The sequence below is a fragment of the Antechinus flavipes genome, chromosome 1 (assembly GCF_016432865.1).
Source record: "Antechinus flavipes isolate AdamAnt ecotype Samford, QLD, Australia chromosome 1, AdamAnt_v2, whole genome shotgun sequence".
Lineage (NCBI taxonomy): Eukaryota > Metazoa > Chordata > Mammalia > Dasyuromorphia > Dasyuridae > Antechinus > Antechinus flavipes.
Window position 1 is genome coordinate 247303562 of NC_067398.1, and position 20485 is coordinate 247324046.

Below are 20485 nucleotides of genomic sequence, written 5' to 3' on the forward strand. Positions count from 1 at the left end.
GAATCAGGACAGCCAGCTGCTAGGAGATAGGCACTGGATTAGTGGGGAGGGATTTGGGGAGAAAGAGGGCAGTAAACTTCAATGTTGGTGGACAAGTTGATGGTGTGGGTTCCCAGCCTCAGTACCTGACTAACCTCATAGTCGTGACATTTTTCTCATTTCTTATCTTTCTTGTCTTTTTTTTTTTTTTTAAGACAAGATCTCCCCACTTTCTCAGACTGAAGATATTGGTCTAATCATGAGCCTAATCCTACTACTGGCCACTTTGCCCTTCCTAAGGCAACTTGTTGGTCCCCCACCTGCAGGAACTTAATATATTGATAATTAACTTGGTGAAGGAAAAAGAAAGAAAAAGATGAACTTAGTGCTGACATCCTGATGGCATATCTCATTTGGTTTCAGAGATCCTCCAGCTCAGCCTCTCCAGTATCTGAGATTACAGGCATGGGCCACCATGCCCAATTAGCAATGATGCAGGAGATAGAATGCTGGGCAGGAAACCAGGAAGACTCAGATTCAAATTTGGCCTCAGATACTTTCCAGCTGTGTGATCCTAGGAAAGTTATTTATTTTACCTCCGTTTCCTTATCTATAAAATAGGGACAATAGCACCTTCCTCTTAGAGTTCTTGTGAGGATCAAATGAGATAAAGTATTAGCATATAGTAAGTGCTATTTAAATTTTATTGTTATTAATATTACAAGTACTACTACTACTGCTACTACTACTACTAGTAGTCCTATCACTCCTCCTCTTCCTCCTCCTCCCACTATTACTACCATTACTACTACTACTGCTGCTACTACTACTAGTAATAGTCCTATCACTCCTCTTCTTCTTCCTCCTCCTTTTCTTCCTCCTCTTCCTCCTACCATTACTATTACCATTACTACTACTACTATTACTGCTACTATTACTAGCAGTAATCCTATCACTCATCCTTTTCCTCTTCCTCCTCCTCTTCTTCTTCCTCCTCCTACCACTACTACTACTACTACTAGTAGTAGTCCTATCACTCCTCTTCTTCTCTTCTTTCTCCTCTTCTTCCTCCTCCTCCTCCCACTACTACTACCATTACTTTACTACTGTTGCTACTATTACTAGCAGTAGTCCTATCACTCCTCCTCTTCCTCTTCCTCCTTTCCTCTTCTTCCTCCTCCTCCCACCACTACTATTACTATTACTACTACTACTACTACTACTACTACTACTACTACTACTACTACTACTACTGCTACTACCACCACCACTGCTACTCCTACTATACTACTACTGCTGCTGCTGCTAATTTTATAAAGGAGAAAACTGAGATCCAGAGATATTGATGATAAGGGAGAGGAAGAAATTTGATTCTGAGTCTTTGGTCTTGTTTCTATCACATAGAGGTCAAGTATCAAGGATGCAGCCAAGGTCCATTGGTAGAGGAAGTTTCCTCATCTAGCTCTTTTCCATACCAATAAAATCACAGTCTAGTTCCTACTCTCTGTATTGTTGTTATTTAATTATGTCCGACTGTGACTACAAAGAGTCCATGGGGTTTCTTTGGTGAAGATACTGAAGTAATTATGCTTTGTTTACATTACAGTTAACCCTTCTGCATATTGGGGTTAGGAGTTTGGCATCCAAGATCTGGAAAATCCAGGTAAAAATTTTTGGTTCTCTCTTTGTACCAGGGAAAAACTCTAAATTATTATGATATTAAAAGATAAGATATGTCAATATTATGCAATACTATACATATATTTTATGCATTTCTGAGTTTTCAAACTTTTTTTCTGTGTCATTTGCTGGCCTTTAAGTGTTGACTGTGGTTTTCACAAAACTCCCCCCAAATTCCCATTTACTTGCAAATGATGCCGACGTATCAAAATCAAAAGTGCAATGGGGTAAACCATGATGTGGAAAGGATAACTAGTTCTTTTTGTCCTCTGATATAGGTTAGTGGGAGAGGACATGCAGATGGAGATATACAGAGTGACTAATGAATATTCACGAGTATAGGAAAACTTCTCAGTTCTAGAATGATGGCAGTCAGGGAAAAAAATTCATTTGTATTAGAAGACCTGGGTTCAAATTTCAATTTTGCTTCTTAAATCTATATGAGCTGGGTGAATCACACCCTCTTGGTGGCACTCACTTTATTCCTCTATAAAATGGAGGGATTGTCCTAGATCCTGATATCAAACTCAAATAGGAAGTGAATCATTAAACCATATAAGGATTCCTGCAGGCTCATTTTGACTTAGAAAACCATGTGTTAGCATTATCTATGTTTTATTGCATTTTTATTTATTAAGTGTTTCCCGCTTTCATTTTAATCTGGGCTTGGACTGTACTCAGGAATATTGTCAATCTCATGCAACCAAATGGGCTAATTGTTTGACACCCCTCACCTAAATGATTCCTATCAGATTTAAATCTAGTGACTCAGATTGGTTAATGGAAAGAGTTGAAGTCAAATTTGGAGTCCAAGGAATGAAGTCCAAGTCTTGGCTCTACCATTTACTAACTATATGAGCTTGGGCAAGTCAGTTAATTTTCTGAATCTCAGTTTTCCTTTCTTTAAAATGGGGGTTTTAATAGTTCCACCTACCTCATGGGAATATAGTTGTTAAATTTTAGATTTCAATGCAAATTGAGAATTCACACCTTTCAGATTGCTAAAATGACAGGAAAAGATATGGATAAATGTTGGAGGGGATGAGGGAAAACTGGGATGCTGATACATTTTTGGTGGAGTTTTGAACGGATCCAACCATTCTCTTTTTTTGTTTTGTTTTGTTTTTGCCGAGGCAATTGGGGTTAAGTGACTTGCCCAGGGTCACACAGCTAGGAGGTAGTAAGTGTGTGAGATTAGATTTGAACTCAGGTCCTCCTGACTTCAGGGGGTGGTGCTCTATCTACTGCCCCCCCCCCTTGCCCTTGATCTAACCATTTTGGAGAGCAATTTGCAATTACACTCAAAGAATCATCAAACTGTGCTTGCCCTTTGATCCAGCAGTGTCTTTCCTGGCTCTGTATCCCAAAGAAATCATAAAAAAGGGAAAAGGACTCACATGTGCAAAAGTGTTTGTAGTGAACACACACACTTACACAGCTGAAACACAAGTAATTAGCTCTGCTTATGGCAATTCCATGACTTTGTGAACAGATTCTAGATGATTTAAAGACATTGGGGAGCTATGAAGTTTTTTGTTTTGTTTTGATTTATTTAAACCGAGGAGTCCAGGAGATCTGGAAGTTCCAACCTACAAGACTAGAATTCAGTCACTTTGGAATATTCTAATCATGAGGAGAGCAAATGAAGCTAAACAGAGGGGTTGATAGAATTCCTTTGGAATCAAACCTGTATGCATGAGTATTCAGTAATTATTCTGCTAGTTTCTACATAAATGTCTCCTATCTCTAAATGAAGGAACTTATCTGAATAGTCTGCATCAGAGGATAAAATGAGATAATGTTTATATGTTTTTATATATGTGTATATCATATTAAATAATGTATAATATGTTATATGTATCATTACATAATATATTAGCAATTAAAGGTATCCCAAAAGTATTAGTGCAATTTTAAGCTACTGAAAATTAAAATGGAAACTTTCTATTATAAAATGCTGACATGCAGAATTTTCATTACTATGAAACTGAAAGATCTCAATTTTTAAAAGTTTTAGTTTATATTGAAGCTTAAAATTGCACTAACATTTTCGGGATGTAATAATATTTTGTAATCATAGTATTTAAAGTGGGAGAAGTTTCTTAGAGATCACTTAGTTATTTTTTTTCTTTTTCTTTTTCAATGGTATTTTCTTTTTCTAAATACTTGTAAGAAAATTTTCAGCATTCATTTTTGTAAGTCTTTGTGTTCTAACTTTTTCTTTCTCCCTCCCTAACTTCCCTTCTTCCCAAGACAGCAAGCTGATATAGATTAAATATGTGCTAGCCTTTTAAACATGGAAAACATTTAATTCTAAACTTCCCCCTCCCCATTGTATAAAGGAGGGAACCAGAGGCACAGGTCGGGGAGCTAATTTGCTCCAGGTCGCAAAGCTAAGGAGGAGGAGAGCTGGGATTCCAATTCAAGTTCATTGGAACCCTTCTAAGCTTAGTCCCTTCATCTAAAAAGGGAAAAGTCTGATATAGAAGTCCTTCACAGTCCCTTCTTGCTTTAAAAATCGATGATCCTTTGATTCCTTGGCTCCAAGTAGAATGTTCTTTATATGTATGCTCCATAGTCTTTCTTGTGAGTCAATATGATACCCCGTTTTTTCACTTCAGTTTGTGTGTGATAACTGAGAGCTGTGTCAATATGTGCCTTATGTGCTTAAAATCCAAGTAGAGTGTTCTTATCATTTTTATTAATTAGATGAGATAGGCAAGTATTGCTTTGCATAGATAGCAAAAAGGGTGGTGATGATGATGGTGAATAGATTCTCAGTTTTTAATTTTAAATTTTAAAATTTTAAATTAAGTTTTAAAAAATTAATTAAAATTTTATATTGAAAACATTATTTTTCCTCTGTCCTATATCACCCAATTTAAAAGAAAAAAAAAAGAAAACCAAATACTTATAACAATTATGTCTAGACAAGCAAAACAAATTCCCCCATTATCCATGTCCATGAATGTATGTTAACATCTCCATCTTAAATTCAACACCTTTCTGTCAAGAATGGGGTGATTTCATGTACAAAAAAAGTTTATAGCAGATTTGGTGCCCATCAGTTGGAGAATGGCTGAACAAATTGTGGTATATAAAATGTAATGAAATATTGTTTTGCTATAAGAAATGATGAGCAGGCAGATTTCAGAAAAACCTGGACTTATATGAACTGATCCTGAGTTGAAGGGAGCAGAATCAGAACATTATAAACAGAAACAGCAATATTATGTGATAATGAACTTTGATAAATTTTGCTCTTCTCAGTAATACAATGATCTAAGACAATTCCAAAAGACTCTCTTAACCTGAATTGACTTGCCAAAACCCAGCACATTTATATGGACTTTACAATTTACAAAGCATGTTATGCTTATCATTCCATTTAAGCCTCACACCAATCCTAAAAAGTATGTAGTGCAAATGTTATTCCGATTTTATTGATGAGAAAACCAAGAACTAGAGCAGTGAAATGACTTGTCCATGATCGCAAAATTAGAAATAGAACTAAAACTTAGTTAAAAACTGATCTTGCTGATGAGTGAAGTGAGCAGAACCAGGAAAACATTGTACACAGCCACAAGAAGACTGTGTGATGATCAATTATGATAGAATTGGCTCTTTTCAGCAATGCAATGATCCAGGAAATTCTAAGAAACTTTGGATGGAAAATGCTATCTGCATCCAGAGAGAGAACTACAGAGACTGAATGCAGATCAAAGCATCTATTTTCACCTTTTTTTTCTGTTTTTTTTTCCTCATGGTTTTCCCCTTTTGTTCTAACTTTTCTCTCCTAGCATAACTTATATGGAAATATATAAAAAGAATGTATATATATATATATATAAGCTAAATTTTTTTTTTAGAAATCAACAACTCCTTTTTTTGTGACTGACAGCAGGATTGTTTAGCTGTAAGAAGCAAGAAAAAACCCCAGCATTTTTAAGGCATCCAACTAGTTTGAGACAGATTAGTTTGAGGCACAACTCAATGGGTGGGATGTTGCCATTGTAAATTTTTTTTTTAATTCTTAGAATCTCTCATTTTAACTCTTCTGGTCATTCTATACTAATATATTTTATTTTTCATGATAGTGAAATTTAGTATGTCAGTTTGCTCCAGAATGAAGGATTTTTGATAATATAAGGCACTATTAAAAATAATAGAAGAATTGTCTCAAAATCTGGAAGACTTGAGTTCAGATCCTACCTTTGAGATGTACTGACTGTAGCACCCTATTTTGTTATCACAAAATGTTAGATGTAGAAAGTAACAGAGTCCTATAATTTGGCAAATGAGAAAACGGAAGCCACAGGACTTTTTTCAAGATGACCTAGCAAGTAAAGCACTTTCTCAGGATTTAGCCAACAAAATGCAGAGCATTTGTAGTGCTTATTAGCAACTGAGCAATAACAGCCACTGATAAGATATTTATTAAAACACTCGTGACATCTGGCCAGTTTACACAGTTCAGTACAAATTATAATGCAGCATCCTTGTATTGAGTTTTTATTCGAGGGAGGCACAGAGCAGATCAACAAACCCTCAGTGATTTCCACCTAGAAGACTTGCAAATGCCTGTTCTCTGTTCTCCTCCTGTTCCTGTCTATACGCTTGGGATAAATTACATGAGAGTAGCATAAATGGAAATCAGTTTTCCTTACGATACGGATGGCCACTCAATGCAAACCTCAAGCCTTTGCAAAAATTTTCAGCCTGGAATTTGCATTCAAATGTTGATGGTTTCAATAAATATTTTGCTTCTATTTCTTCTCTGATGCCCTAGGAAGTCAACCCAGGGAAGAGAAATTAATATGATTTTGAAGAGGAAGAACTAATTCACATGTTGGGCCCACACAGACTTTGTCTACGCTTATATTTCCCACATATAAAGTATTTCTCAATAGCCTTTTTTTCATTCATTCAATGAGCATTTACTAATTGTGCCAGGGATTGTGCTAAGTCACAGGTATCCAACGACAAAAGTACTGGCCTGTCCTCAGGGAGTTCACATTCTACAGAGGAGAGAACCAAGTGAACAGAACCTGGGTTTGCAACCAAGCCTGCAGCACTGTGTATACAGCTGCATATGGAAGGTGAGATTACAGATTGGCTGAGTACATATGAAAGGCTCATACATAGAGGAGACTGGGAATAGAGAAAAGACTTTGGAAGCTGCAGATGTGGGCAAAGCTGATTTCTTATCATGCTCTTGATTCCCAGCTTACCTTCCTAGAAACTTTGGGGAGAGAACTAACTTCTCTTTGGGTAAGATCAGGGACTGTCTCTTGGTTTGAGCTGAGCTCTCATTTCTCTGACATTGAAAGAGCTCATTTAATGGATAATTTTGATTATATTAAGTAAAAAAGGTTTTGTACAAACAAAACCAGTGCAGACAGATTAAAAGGGAAGCAGTAGACTGGGAAAAAATTTTACATCCAAGGATTCTGAAAAAGGCCTCATTTTTAAAATATATAGAGAATTGATTCAAATTTATAAGAACATAAGCCATTCTCCAATCTGAACCAATCATTCTCCTAGACCAATGATATTGGGGGGGGGGATGAGATATAATTCTATCCCAGTGTCTCTTAGAGATAGGCTAAGGAAGGAATAAGTGTCCAGCTATTCTCTTATTCCTGCCCTTAAAACAGGAGTCACAGTCTCCCTAGGAGAGGGCTCGTCATATTCCAAAAAGATCTACTCATGCTACCTGTAAGCCATATCTATACATTTAACCAATCCATTGGGGCACATAGCTTTCATAAATATATCCAAATAAATCCAAAGTTATTAGGGAAAGGCGCTAACAGCTAGGGAAATTGGGAGAGGCCTTATGTAAGAGATGGTTGACCCTGAGGAAAAGTTAAGGATTTTAGGAGGTAGGAGTGAGAGTATATTTCAGACGCAGAATCATGAAAGAGAATGTTTCTGGGGAAAAACAAGAAGCACTCATACTCACAGAAAAGATCTGAAAAAAGTTTTTGGAAGCATATCTACAGACCCAGCTGCTCCTTCTCAGGATACAGCAACGAACAGTTTATATGGGCCCAGGAGTCTTTGCAGGCCAAAATCTCCCACCTCCGCAACAGTGGATTCATTCGTAAAATATCAAAATGTTTTCTTTGCAGAAAGTATGCTCCCAGTTAAGATGCTCCAGTGTGAGAAACTGTACCACCCCGTAACGCCTCACTTGCCAAGGTCAATACAGCCCCAGTATCTCCAAACCAGGCCGTGCTGTCAAGGCAGCTGTCGCTTCCTTATCATCAGCACTAAGCCCCCCAAACAAACTCCAGCCAAACTAGAAACAGTCCCACCTGTTTCTCAGTTTGTTTAAAAAAGAAAGTAAGTAAGTAAGATGAGCAAAGACTCTCCCTGGAAGGGAAAGATAAGGCCTTGGATACGCCAGAATGATGCCTGCTGGAAAGAAATCTCTTTTAAACCTGTGCAAGAGAGCTTTTAGCTTGTGGGCTATTTTTCAGCTCTTTTCAAGTTCGTAGTTGGCTGAAGACATGTGAAACAAATTGGATAGCAGCTCAGCTCCCGGCACTGATGGGACACAGTTTCTCCCTGGCTGCCCTTGGTGAATGCTTTTCCAGAGGAGGCTGCGGATGCGGGTGGGCGGGTGGATGCCGAGCCAAGCCGGGCCAGCGTGGTTACTGGGGAAAGGCTTGGAGGCTCAGGTGAGCCAGGATCCTCCCCTGCTCCCTCTTCTCAGGCTCCTTCCCCCCGAAGTCCCCCCAGGCTCAGCCTCTCAGGCCAGGTCCACTGAGCTGCGGCTTCAGCAAAGCCCAGTAGATTATATCCTGAGCCTGGGCCATCGTAGGCTATGTTTTTCAACCCTTCTGTTTTGTTTTAAGTGCAGCAGTGAGGCCCCCAAACAGTTCCAGAAAATTGTTCACTTTCAGTGTTTTATTGGCATGTGGAAATGGTTTTGTCTGGTTTTTAAGTCTGGCTGATTGCTAACCACCCCGCTTCCCGCCCACCCCTCCCCATTCCCACCATCCTGCCCACTCACAGAAAAGAGGTTGACAACTGCTAACATACAGCACAGCCCGAGCTTAATCACCCTTGTCTCTGCTGTGGCTCTCTGGCTGGGAGACATGCCGGCTGGTTTCCTTTTCCTACATGTAGTCATAGAATAAATTGTTGTTTTGGATACAAAGGTCTTTTTTTCCTCTCTCATTTTTTCTTTCTTTCTCCCTTCTTCCCTCTCTTTTTCTCTTTGTCTCTCTGTCTGTGTCTTGTCCCTGTCTCCTTCCTCCTCCTTCTCTTCTTTTTCCTATTCCTCCTCTTCTTTCTTTTCCTCCTCCTCCTCCTTCTTCTTTTCTTTCTCTCTGCCTCTGTCTTTGTCTCTCTTTTTTTCTCCTTTCTCTCTGTGTCCTTCCTTCCTTCCCAAGATCCTTTGTGTTTTCAGAATAGATTGGTACTCTGACCTGATATTATCACCTCCTCCAAAAGAAAATGTCCTATTTCAGTTTAAATCCTCTGTCTGGCTTTGCTTTCCGTCAAGCTGAGCCTTTGGAAGCTTATGTGGAAAGGTCCTTAGAGATCATCTATTGTTGTCTCCCCTCATAGAATGTCAGCTCCTTGAATGCAGACATTTTTATTTTTGTTTTTGTGTCCTTAGCCACCTGTGTGGTTCCTAGCACACAGTAGGCATTTAATAAATGAGTATCAGTTGATTCCTCTGATCTAACTTTCTTATTGGACTGAGGCAGAACCTGAATCTGAACACTAGGAGTGATCTGCTCAGGTCCTGTAGTATCTTAGAAACTGAGTAGAGACAAGAATTCAGAATTTCTGACTCTCTCTCCAGGGCTGTTTCCTGTCATCAAGATGCCAGTATCAAGTAGCAACAGCTGCTTCAAAACAACAATAACAACAACTATAAGAAGAAGAGTAAGAAGCCACAGCTTATCTAATTCTTAAAATATCCCTGTGAGACAGATGCTATTCTTATTCCCATTTTACAGATGAAGATACCATAGCTGAGAGAAATTAAGTTCAGGGTGATATAGCTAGTAAACATCTGAGGCAAGTCCTTCTACCTCCAACTCCAGACCTTTACCCAGGATGCTCTTGGCTACCTCATTTAGACCTTGTATTAAGATAGAAAAATAATGGAGATGAAAGATTAGCAGCAGATCACTCAGTTTGGGGCTCTTCCCATGGAGCCAGTCACATATACTGGATACTTTTTTTTTTCTCACTTGAAACACTTAGAGTTAAGTGACTTCCCAGGGTCACACAGCTCGTAAGTATCTAAGGGTAGATTTGGACTCAGATCCTACCTTCTCTTGAGCCAGTGCTCTATCCACTGTACCACTCAGTTGCTCCTTTCTGGCTCCTTTCTGAGAGATACACCTTGCTAAAATAACACAGGAAATTTCTAATCTCTCTTTTATTGGGCATTCTTACTGGTTGTCTTCCATAGTAGAACACTCTATCTCCTCTCTTTTGCCTCTTATTTACACTAGCTTCCTTCAAGTCCCTAACTAAAACCCCAATTTCTACAAAAAGCTTTCCCAAAGCTTCTTAATGCTCCCATCTTCCCTCTGGGATTATCTCCAATTTATTCTCTGAATATTTTATATATAGTTATTTGCAGATCATTTTCCCCCAGTAAATGGTGACCTACTTGAGAACAGAGTCAGGTTTTTGCCTTTTTTGGTATTAGAGCTTAATATGGTGCCCAGAATTGGTAGGTGCTTAATAAAAGCACAGTGATATATGTAGGGTCAAATTAACCAAGGTTTCACAATTATTAAGTACTTGAGTCAAAATTTGAACTCAGGTCTCCCTGGCTCAGAGTCCAACCCTCTATTTGTTGTACCATTCTGTCTCAGAATCTAATACCCCAATTGTTCTAGGATGGGAAAAACTCCCTAAATCAAGCCCCCATTACCTTTTTTGCTAAGGTTATTACAAGCATCTCCTAATTGTTTTTTCTGCCCCCAGTCTTTCTCCTTATCAATTCATCTTCTACAAAGATGGCAAAGTAATATTTTTTTTGAGGCAACTGGGGTTAAATGACTTGTTCAGTGCTAGTGTCTGAGGCTATATTTGAACTCAGACCCTCCTGACTCCAGGGCTGATACTCTATCCACTGCACCACCTAGCTCCCCCAAAGTGATATTCTCAAAACACAAGTCTGACCATGCTGAAGAAGCACATTCCTAACTTGAGGCTAAAAATACAAATTTCTCTGTTTGTCTTTTAAAGTCCTTCACAATCTGTTTTCCTTCTACCTTTCCAGATTTATTAGACAGTATTCTCTTTTACATACTTTGTATTCCCGCCAAACAGACCTCCTCCCTGTCCTGTGACACTCCTTTGCTCTCATTAATTTCTCTGAGCCTTTCTTTGCTCGGACTGTCCTTCCAGGCCTGGAATATTGCCCCTCTCCACTTCTGGTACCCAGAATTCTTGGCTCCTTTGAGACTGAACTCAAGTACTGTCTCTTTAAAGATGTCTTTCCTGATTCCCCTAATGGACAGTAATCTGCTCCCTGCCCAAAGTACTTAGTATTTATTTTCTACGTATCTTGTATTTACTTTTCTGCTGTATTTCTTGTATTGCCTCAGAAGAACACAGGGACTATTTCATTTCTGACTTTCTCTTCAATATCTAAAACTATTTGACAGGAAGTAGATGTGAAATTAATGCTTGTTGACCAAATGAACGAATGAATAAGTAAAAGAGTGAATGAATGAAAAGGTGATGATAGAAATAAGGGAGGAACTACACAGGAATGCAATTCTGCAACCTCTGTCTTCTGTTTGTAAAGCATGAAGTAAAATTCATCAACTAGTGGCGAGTCCTCCGGTGATGTCTCTGTGAACTGAGTGTGGCTGGTTGGAATGTAAGCTTTTTAAGGACAAGACCTGTCTTGCTTGCTTGTATTTGCATCCCCAGGATTTAGCATATGTCCAGCACATAGTAAGCATGTGATAAAAGCTCTTTCTAACATCCATCATCTATCTATCCATCCATCTTTTTCTATCTATAATCCATCTATTTTTCTCTTTATGTGTCTATCATCCACCTTGCTATCTCTTTCATCTATCCATCCATCTCTCTCTCTCTACCTGTCTGTCCATCATCCATCCATTTATCTGTATTCCACCTTTCTATCTATTTTTCATCTATACATTTCTGTCTGTCTCTGTCTACCTGTCTCTCCATCATCCATCTATCATCTATCTAAAATACAAGGCTGTGTCTGTCCATCTACCTGTCTATCTTTCTATCCATCTACATATCTATCTGTCTGTGGGTCTGTCTTTCTATCTGTCAAAATGTCTCTGTTTTTCTGTTTGCCTATTATCTACTTGTACTCTTTTTGACTCTATAAAGAGTCTGCCAGACCTTATGTTCAGTTGAGAGAGACAAGAAACTAATATAAGTTTCACTGAACTGTTATACTTCATTACAAGAGATCTCTATGAAGTGGAAATAATCTGTAAATGTTTGTCATAATAAAAACAAAACACATCAATAAAACTTTTAAAAGTAAATGAAGACAAAACCCAGGATCATCTTTGCACCACAATGGGGCTTCCAAGAAGGACTTCAAGAAAGGATAGAAAACTGCTATTCATCCTTCATTTCCAAAGAGTACCAATGACATCATAGGAACAGTGACATCATGGGGTAAAATAGTGGATGGTGGATAATGCCTTACCTTGCAAGTGAATTGGATTTAAGTGAAACAGAGCTGTGCCAAGTCATCAGCCTTACTTATTCTTCCAGAGTCATCAAAATTCAGTGGTAGGATGAAAATCAAGATGATGGATGATCTATCTTAATAGATAATATGTTACTTTTTTATGATAAATAAATGTTACTTTTATTGAAAATATTATTAGTATTCTTCCTCCTCCCTTCCCTTTTCCACCTATCGAGGTTCTTCCTATTTATCAGCTTTTAGATACCACTTCTTCCATGAAGCCTTCCCTTGCCCCACTCTTAGGCAAATAAATACTTTTTTTTTTTCCACACAGACTAAGTAATCAGTACAGCTAGCTGCCAGGAGACAGTGGTAAGGGTTTTGAAATTTGTATTCCTTCCTGGAGTAATAATAATAATGATGATGACAAAACCATTCATAAAGCACTGAGTTTTGCAAAGTACCTTATATAAGTCTATCCCAGATGTCTTAATGCAATTTTAAGTTTTAATAGCTCAAAAGATTAAGATTAAGCCTTTTTTGTAGTGGCAAGGAATTGGAAATTGAGTGGATCCATTGGGGAATGACTGAATCAGTTATAGTATATGAATGTATTGAAATATTATTATTCTATAAGAAATGATGAACAGGCTGACTTCAAAAAATCTCAGAAAGACTTACATAAAATGATGCTGAGTGAAGTGAATAGAACCAAGAGAACATTATTCACAGTAACAAGAAGATTATATGATGATCAACTGTGATAGACTTGGCTCTTTTCAGCTATGAGGTGGTTAAAGGCAATTCCAATAAACTTGTGATGGAGAGAGCCCTCTGCATCCAGAAAGAGAACTGTGAAGATGAACGTGGATCTAATTTTTCTTGCACAGCATGATGAAAATGGAAATATATTTAGAAGAATTGCACATATATAACCTATATATATGTACACACACACACACACACACACACACAGGACTTCTTGGGGGAAGAGGAAATTTGGAACACAAGGTTTTGCAAAGGTGAATATTCGAAACTATCCTTGCATGTACTTGGAAAAAAAGAAAATGCTATTAAGCAAACAATAACAAACAATCCCAGTTTACTATATTCCTCAAAACACAGAGTTTTTTTTTTTTGTTTGTTTTTTTAAATAATGAAGCACTAATCACTATTGATGAGAGAAATGCAAATTAAGACAACTCTGAGATACCACTACACACCTATCAGATTGGCTAAGATGACAGGAAAAAATAATGATGAATGTTGGAAGGGATGTGGGAAAACTGGGACACTGATGCATTGTTGGTGGAATTGTGAATACATCCAACCATTCTGGAGAGCAATTTGGAACTACACTCAAAAAGTTATCAAACTGTGCATACCCTTTGATCCAGCAGTGTTTCTACTGGGCTTATACCCCAAAGAGATCTTTTTTTTTTTTTAAATAACTTTTTATTGATAGAACGCATGCCAGGATAATTTTTTACAGCATTATCCCTTGCATTCACTTCTGTTCCGATTTTTCCCCTCCCTCCCTCCACCCCTTCCTCCAGATGGCAAGCAGTCCTTTACATGTTGAATAGGTTACAGTATATCCTAGATACAATATATGTGTGCAGAACCGAACAGTTTTCTTGTTGCACAGGGAGAATTGGATTCAGAAAGTATAAATAACCCGGGAAGAAAAACAAAAATGCAAGCAGTTTATATTCATTTCCCAGTGTTCTTTCTCTGGGTGTAGCTGCTTCTGTCCATCTTTGATCAATTAAGGCTCTCTTTATCGAAGAGATCCAGTTCCATCAGAATACATCCTCAAACAGTATCGTTGTTGAGGTATATAATGATCTCCTGTTTCTGCTCATTTCACTCAGCATCAGTTCATGTAAGTCTCGCCAGTCCTCTCTGTATCCAAAGAGATCTTTTTATTTTTTATTTTTTTAAAATTTTTTATAACTTTTTATTGCCAGAACCCATGCCAGTGTAATTTTTTTTACAATACTATCCCTTGCACTCACTTCTTCCTATTTTTCCCCTCCCTCCCTCCATCCCCTCCCATAGATGACAAGCAGTCCTATACATGTTAAATATGTCACAGTGTATCCTAGATACAATATATGTGTGCAGAATCAAACAGTTTTCTTGTTGCACAGGAAGAGTTGGATTCAGAAGGTAAAAATAACTTGGGAAGAAAAACAAAAATGCAAGCAGTTACATTCATTTCCATTGTTCTTTCTTTGGATGTAGCTGCTTCTGTCCATCATTGATCAATTGAAATTGAGTTAGATCCCAAAGAGATCTTAAAGAAGGGAAAGGAACCTGTATATGCAAGAATGTTTGTAGCAGCCCTGTTTGTAGTGGCCAGAAACTGGAAACTGAGTGAATACCCATCAATTGGAGAATGGCTGAATAAATTGTGGTACATGAATATTACGGAATATTATTGTTTGGTAAGAAATGACCAACAGGATGATCTCAGAGAGGTCAGAGAGACTTACATGAACTGATGCTAAGTGAAATAAGCAGAATCAGGAGATCATTGTACATAGAAACAAAAAGACTATACACTGATCAATTCTGATGGTCGTGGCCCTCTTCAATAATGAGATGATTCAAACCAGTTCCAATTGTTCAGTGATGAAGAGAGCTATCTACACCCAGAGAGATACCCATGGGAACAGTGTGGAACACAGCAGAGCATTTTCTCTCTCTGTTGTTTGCTTACATTATGGTTTTCTTTCTCAGTTTTTTTTCTTTCTTCTTGATCTGATTTTTCTTGTGCAGCAAGATAACTGTATAAATATCTATACATATATTGGATTTAACATATATAACATATATTGGTCTACCTGCCAGCTAGGGGAGGGGGTTGGGGGAAGAAGGGGAAAATTTTGAGCAAAAGGTTTTGCAAGGGTCAGTGTTGGAAAATTACCCATGCATATGCTCTGTAAATAAAAAGCTTTAATTGAAAAAAAAAAGAAAATAATGAAGCTCTGCTCTCGTTAAAAATTCTTAGCAAAATTTTTGGCAAACAAAAAGGTTTTTCGCATCATTCATATTAAAAATATTGTTTTTCATCTAAAAAAGAGATTAAGTTTAAAACTGCATTGAGGCATTTTAAGCACCCTATAGATTATGTCATTTGATCTTCCTGTAAAACAGGAGCTATTTAGCATCATTTTACAGAGGAGGAAACTGAGGCTAGAGGAAAATAAGTGAATTGGCAAAAGGTCCCATACCTAACAAACATCTCATGATTTGTACTATTCATTTGTCACAAGAGCCTGACATTTATTCCCTGAACTTGTATCTCTGTTTTCCTTTATGCATGTCTGACCTCCCCAGTCAGATTTTTAAGTGACATGTCTTCCATGTCTTTGAGCTGTCTACATAGGAACTTTAGATATATTCCATGGTGCTAGTAAAAGGTGGTATTCATAACAAGAAAAGAAAAATGCTACAGGGGAAAGAGCTCTGGAGTTGGAGGACCTGGGTTCAGATTTTGGATCAGTTCTTTACTAGCTATGTGACTTTGGAAAATAACCTATTCTCTCTAAATTTCATTGTCTATAGAAATATATTTAACATGATTGTACATGTATAATATACATTATACATGTACAATCATGTTAAATATATTTCTATAGACAATCAGATGATTGTTTATTGTCTGGGGAAGGAGGGAGGGAGGAAGAAAAATTTGGAACTCAAAATTTTATAGACAAGAATGTTGAAAACTATCTGTACATGTAATTGGGAAAAAAAATACTATTAAGTGAAAAAAAAATGAATTCCATTATCCTTGCTTGTAAAAAGAGAGGATTGGATAAGATAGGACCTTTCTAGATCCATGATCATATGCATGCAGTAGAAGTTTTTTTTTTAATTTTTATTGAATGTTATTTCCTGGCAAGCAATTTGATATGTTATACATGTTCAATCATGCAAAAAAAAAAAAAAACAAATTAGTCATGTTATGAAAGAAGACACAGTACCAAAGGAAAAAATGTTTTAAAAAATACATAAGGTGAAAAATAGCATGCTTCGGTCTGCATTCAAACTCCATCACATATTTCCATCTGCAGCATTTAGCACAGTATCTGACACATGTTAAGTGCTTAATAAATGTTTGTTGACTGATTGAAATTGTAATAATAATAAGGATAGAATTTCAGGGATCTGAGTAGGAGATATCTGGAGATATATTAAAGACAGATTGAAGCATACTATTTTTTAATATTCTATACCTTTTTCCATTTTTTCCTATGAGACTGTGTCTTCTTTCATAACATGGCTAACACGGTAATATTTTTATATTTTTGAATATATATAAAACCCATATCAAATTGATTATCATTTCAAGGAAGGGAGAGAGATGAGGGAGGAGGAGAGAAAATTTGAAAGAATCTTCATATTCAGATCTTCATATTCAGCAAGTGGTCATTCCCTCAACTTACCTTATATTCTGTTTCTTCTTATTATAAATATTGGGAAGACCATGGAAAATATATTAGGTGGTAAATGGCGAAAGGGCAGAAAGTATATCTCAGGGTATGACTTTATCCAGTGCTTCTGACTCCTTAAGTGAGGGCTTAATGGACCATTTTGACAATCAAATGAGGGAATCCTAATAGAACAAAAACTCTTGAAGTCAGAAATGTTTTTTAAAAATTATTTTAAGAGTAATATTCAAAGTGTATAGAAACAGCTTTTTTATATTAATAAGGGTTTGGAAATTGATATGTCCATCAATTGAGGAATGGCTGAACAAGTTGTAGGATATAATTGTACTGGAATATTAGTTATAAGAAATGATGAACAGGTTGATTTCAGAAAAACCTGGAGACATATTAACTGATGGGAAGTGAAGTAAGCAGAATCAGGAGAACTTTATCCATAGTAACAATACTACATAATGATAAACTGTGAATGACTTACTTATTCTCAGCAATACAACTATTCAAGACAATTCCTAAGAACTCATGACAAAAAATTCTATCAACCTCCAGAGAAAGAACTGATGGGAGACTAAAGACAGACTAAAGCATACTATTTTTAAATATTCTGTATCTTTTTCCATTTTTTTCTATGAGATGGTGTCTTCTATGTCTTCTATGAGACGGTGACTAATAAGGTCATATTATTATATTTTTGAATATGTATAACCCATATCAAATTGCTTATCTCGAGGAGGGGGGGAGATGAAGGAGGAGGAGAGAAAACTTGAAACTCAAAATTTTTAAAATGAATATTAAAAAATTGTCTTTATATGTAACTGGGAAAACAATAAAATATTTTAAAAATAAAAAAATAAAAATATTTTTATAGAGTCCCTAGTTTGAATTTAGAAAAGTTCAAATGCTAGTTCTGACATTAGTGTGACCATAGAAAAATCAATCAATCCCTCTGAGTCTTAGTAGTATGAATTACAGACAGATTACTATTTGCAACAAAATCAGATATTTTTGAGATATTTTCAATCCCTTCCACATAGTAGCTATTTAGTAAATATTTGTGGAATTTAAATGATTTTTGCTTTCCTTTCTCCCTAACACTTCAGTTATTTGTGGGAATCAGCTTAGAGTTGGAAACCCTTATGCAGCCATATCCCAGTAAATTGGCAAAGATGATGACAAAACATGGAAATAGTAAATGTTGGAAGGGTTGTGGAAAGTTTGGCCTTCTTATATTTTGTTGGTGGAGTTGTGAACTAAATTAACCATTCTGGAAGCAATTCAAAATTATACGTAGAATAGAAAACAAAGTAGATGCCCATTGATTGGGGAAATAGGTACTGAAATAGAACTGGACCTGTGGATTCAATGATATCAGAAACTCTCAGATAAAGAGGCTCCCTTTACTATTGAAGACTTGCACTTCCTCAGCAACTTATAATCTTAGAGAGTTGCTCATAGGACTAAAAATGCATAATACATAAAAGCATATGAACCCTTATATGAACTGATAAAATAACTGAACCAGAGAAATGATATACATAATTACTACAACAATGTAAATGGATAAAAGGCTATTAAAAATGTAAATGGAAAGAACAAACAAAAATCTCAAAACCAAATTACAACGACCATTATAAAGGTCCTTCTCTCCTTCTTTCTATCCTTTCATTCCTTTTTCCCTCATTTCCTTTTTTCCTTCCTTCCATTCTTCCATTCTTTGGTTGCAAAGAAGGGATGTGAGAATACATCTTTCTCTTTTTTTGCAGAAGTGAGAGAATGTGGTTATGGAATACTTCATATACTATAGGACTTGGCTGATGTTTTGGTTAGTTTTGCTGACATGTTTTTTCCTCCCTCTACTTTTTATTCTTTGTAATAAGGAATGGCTCTTTGGTTAGGGGAGGAGAGAGGGGGCTATATTAGAAAACAAAGGTGATATAAAAGAAAAAGTTATCAATAAAATTTAATTTAAAAAAATAAGTCAAACTATCTTGGGAGAGAGGTCAATATGTGCTGGACCAGTTCTGAAAACTGTCTGGGAAAGGGGCATGGCCCCAAAAGGAGGAGATTATAGCAGGTTGCCAGTGCCTGGTCTGAAGTGGCCTGATTGTTTCTTCTGTGCCATTCTTATTCAAAGGCTGCTACAGGTCCATTGCCCATGAGTCATTACTTTAAACACCACTGGAAAGGACTATATAAAATCTAATTCCCATTCTGTGTGTAAGGACTGCACGTTAAAGTGCTGACACCGAGTTTTTATTATTATTCAGCACAGGATGTATTGATTTTTTTTTTAACATTCCCTTCCCCTAGCATTTTCTGCCCATCCAATTGCACTAAAAGGTTTAAGTCAACTCTTTGGCCCAGAAGGGGATTCTGTAACCTAGAATCCTGCCGTAGAGAGAGTAATTTGACATGGGCAGAGTTGTAGGCAGCTTTGTGTCCTTTCCTCTAAGGAGGTGCCCTTGTACTTATGGCATACAGGCAGGAGCAGAACCACCCTAGAGCCACTCAGGTTGGTTTCCAGAACACTGGCCAATCAAGTAATAGCTGTCATCCTCAGAAATCTGATGGGGGTAGGGGGCTGGGGCAGAGGAATAGTCTGATAAGGGAGCTGTAAAGACTGTGAGCAGGAGCTGGAGCCAGAAAAAAAATAATAAGACCATGGAGTTTATAAATGAGAGAGGAAGGAAGGGAAGAAAGAAGGGATGGAAGGATGAAAAGAAGGAAGAAAGGAAGGAAGGATAGAAGGAAGGAAGGAAGGAAGGATGGATGGATGGATGAGAGAGATGGAGGGAGCGAGGAGGTGGAAAGGGAGGATAGAAGGGAGGAAAGAAAGAAGGGAGAGTGTGAGGAAGGGAAGAAGGAAGAAAGGAAAGAAGGGAGAGAGGGAAGGAGGAAGGAAGGCAGAAAAGAAGGAAAGAAAGGAAGGGAAGAAAGAAGGAAGGAAAGGAGGAAGGGAGGGAGGGAAGGAAGGAAACATTCAAGGGCCTACAATGTGCCAGATACTATGCTAAGAGCTTTACAAATATCATCTCATTTGATCTTTACAATCCTGGATGGTAGGCACTATTACTGTCGCCCCCCTTTTACAGATGAGGAAGCTGAGTTCCAAAGACATTAATAGCTGTGTCCAAGATGACCAGGTAGTAGGTGACAGTGCTTTTTGACTTCACAATCTTTGATTTCAAAATTACTGCACCATGTTGTGGGTTTCACTGGAAACTGAGAGGTTGAAGTCAGTTGCCCAAGGTCACAATACTCTTTTGCTCCTCAGTCGTGCTATTTCTCACAACCACCTAGAAATCTATCTGGCCCCATCAGCACACTCCTTTGGTAGTCTGGGCATTTTTATGGGCAATATACCTGAGCAGATGATCAGACAGCTTTGGGAGTAGTCCAAGGACAGCTTCATGACTTATCTAGAAATTCCATAGGTTCAGCTGGGCTTTTAATTGGTTCATTGGGTGCTTTCTTTCCCTTTTAAACTTGGATTCATGTCACAGTTCAGCAATAAAATTAATTCTCCAGTTGGGTTGAAGGTTCAGCAAAGAATCCAGGCTCATTCCAGTTCGTGATCTCTCCTGGTTCAAGTCCCACCTGGAAACAGAACCAGACTTTGATTCATTTCTCATTATAACAGGTATAGTGCCTGGGGAGACACCTTGAAAACTATGATTTAGTCCTGGCTCCA

At 37.4% G+C, this 20485-nt stretch overlaps 1 protein-coding gene across 1 annotated transcript in view; it reads left to right on the forward strand.

The window, feature by feature from the left end:
- The window catches only part of FBXL18 (F-box and leucine rich repeat protein 18), a 166448-nt gene that overhangs the window by 125731 nt on the left and 20232 nt on the right, over positions 1–20485 (forward strand). The window contains exon 6 of the mRNA XM_051999925.1: positions 1586–1642. The gene's annotated coding sequence lies outside the window, so the exon portion shown is untranslated. The remainder of the gene's footprint in view (positions 1–1585; positions 1643–20485) is intronic.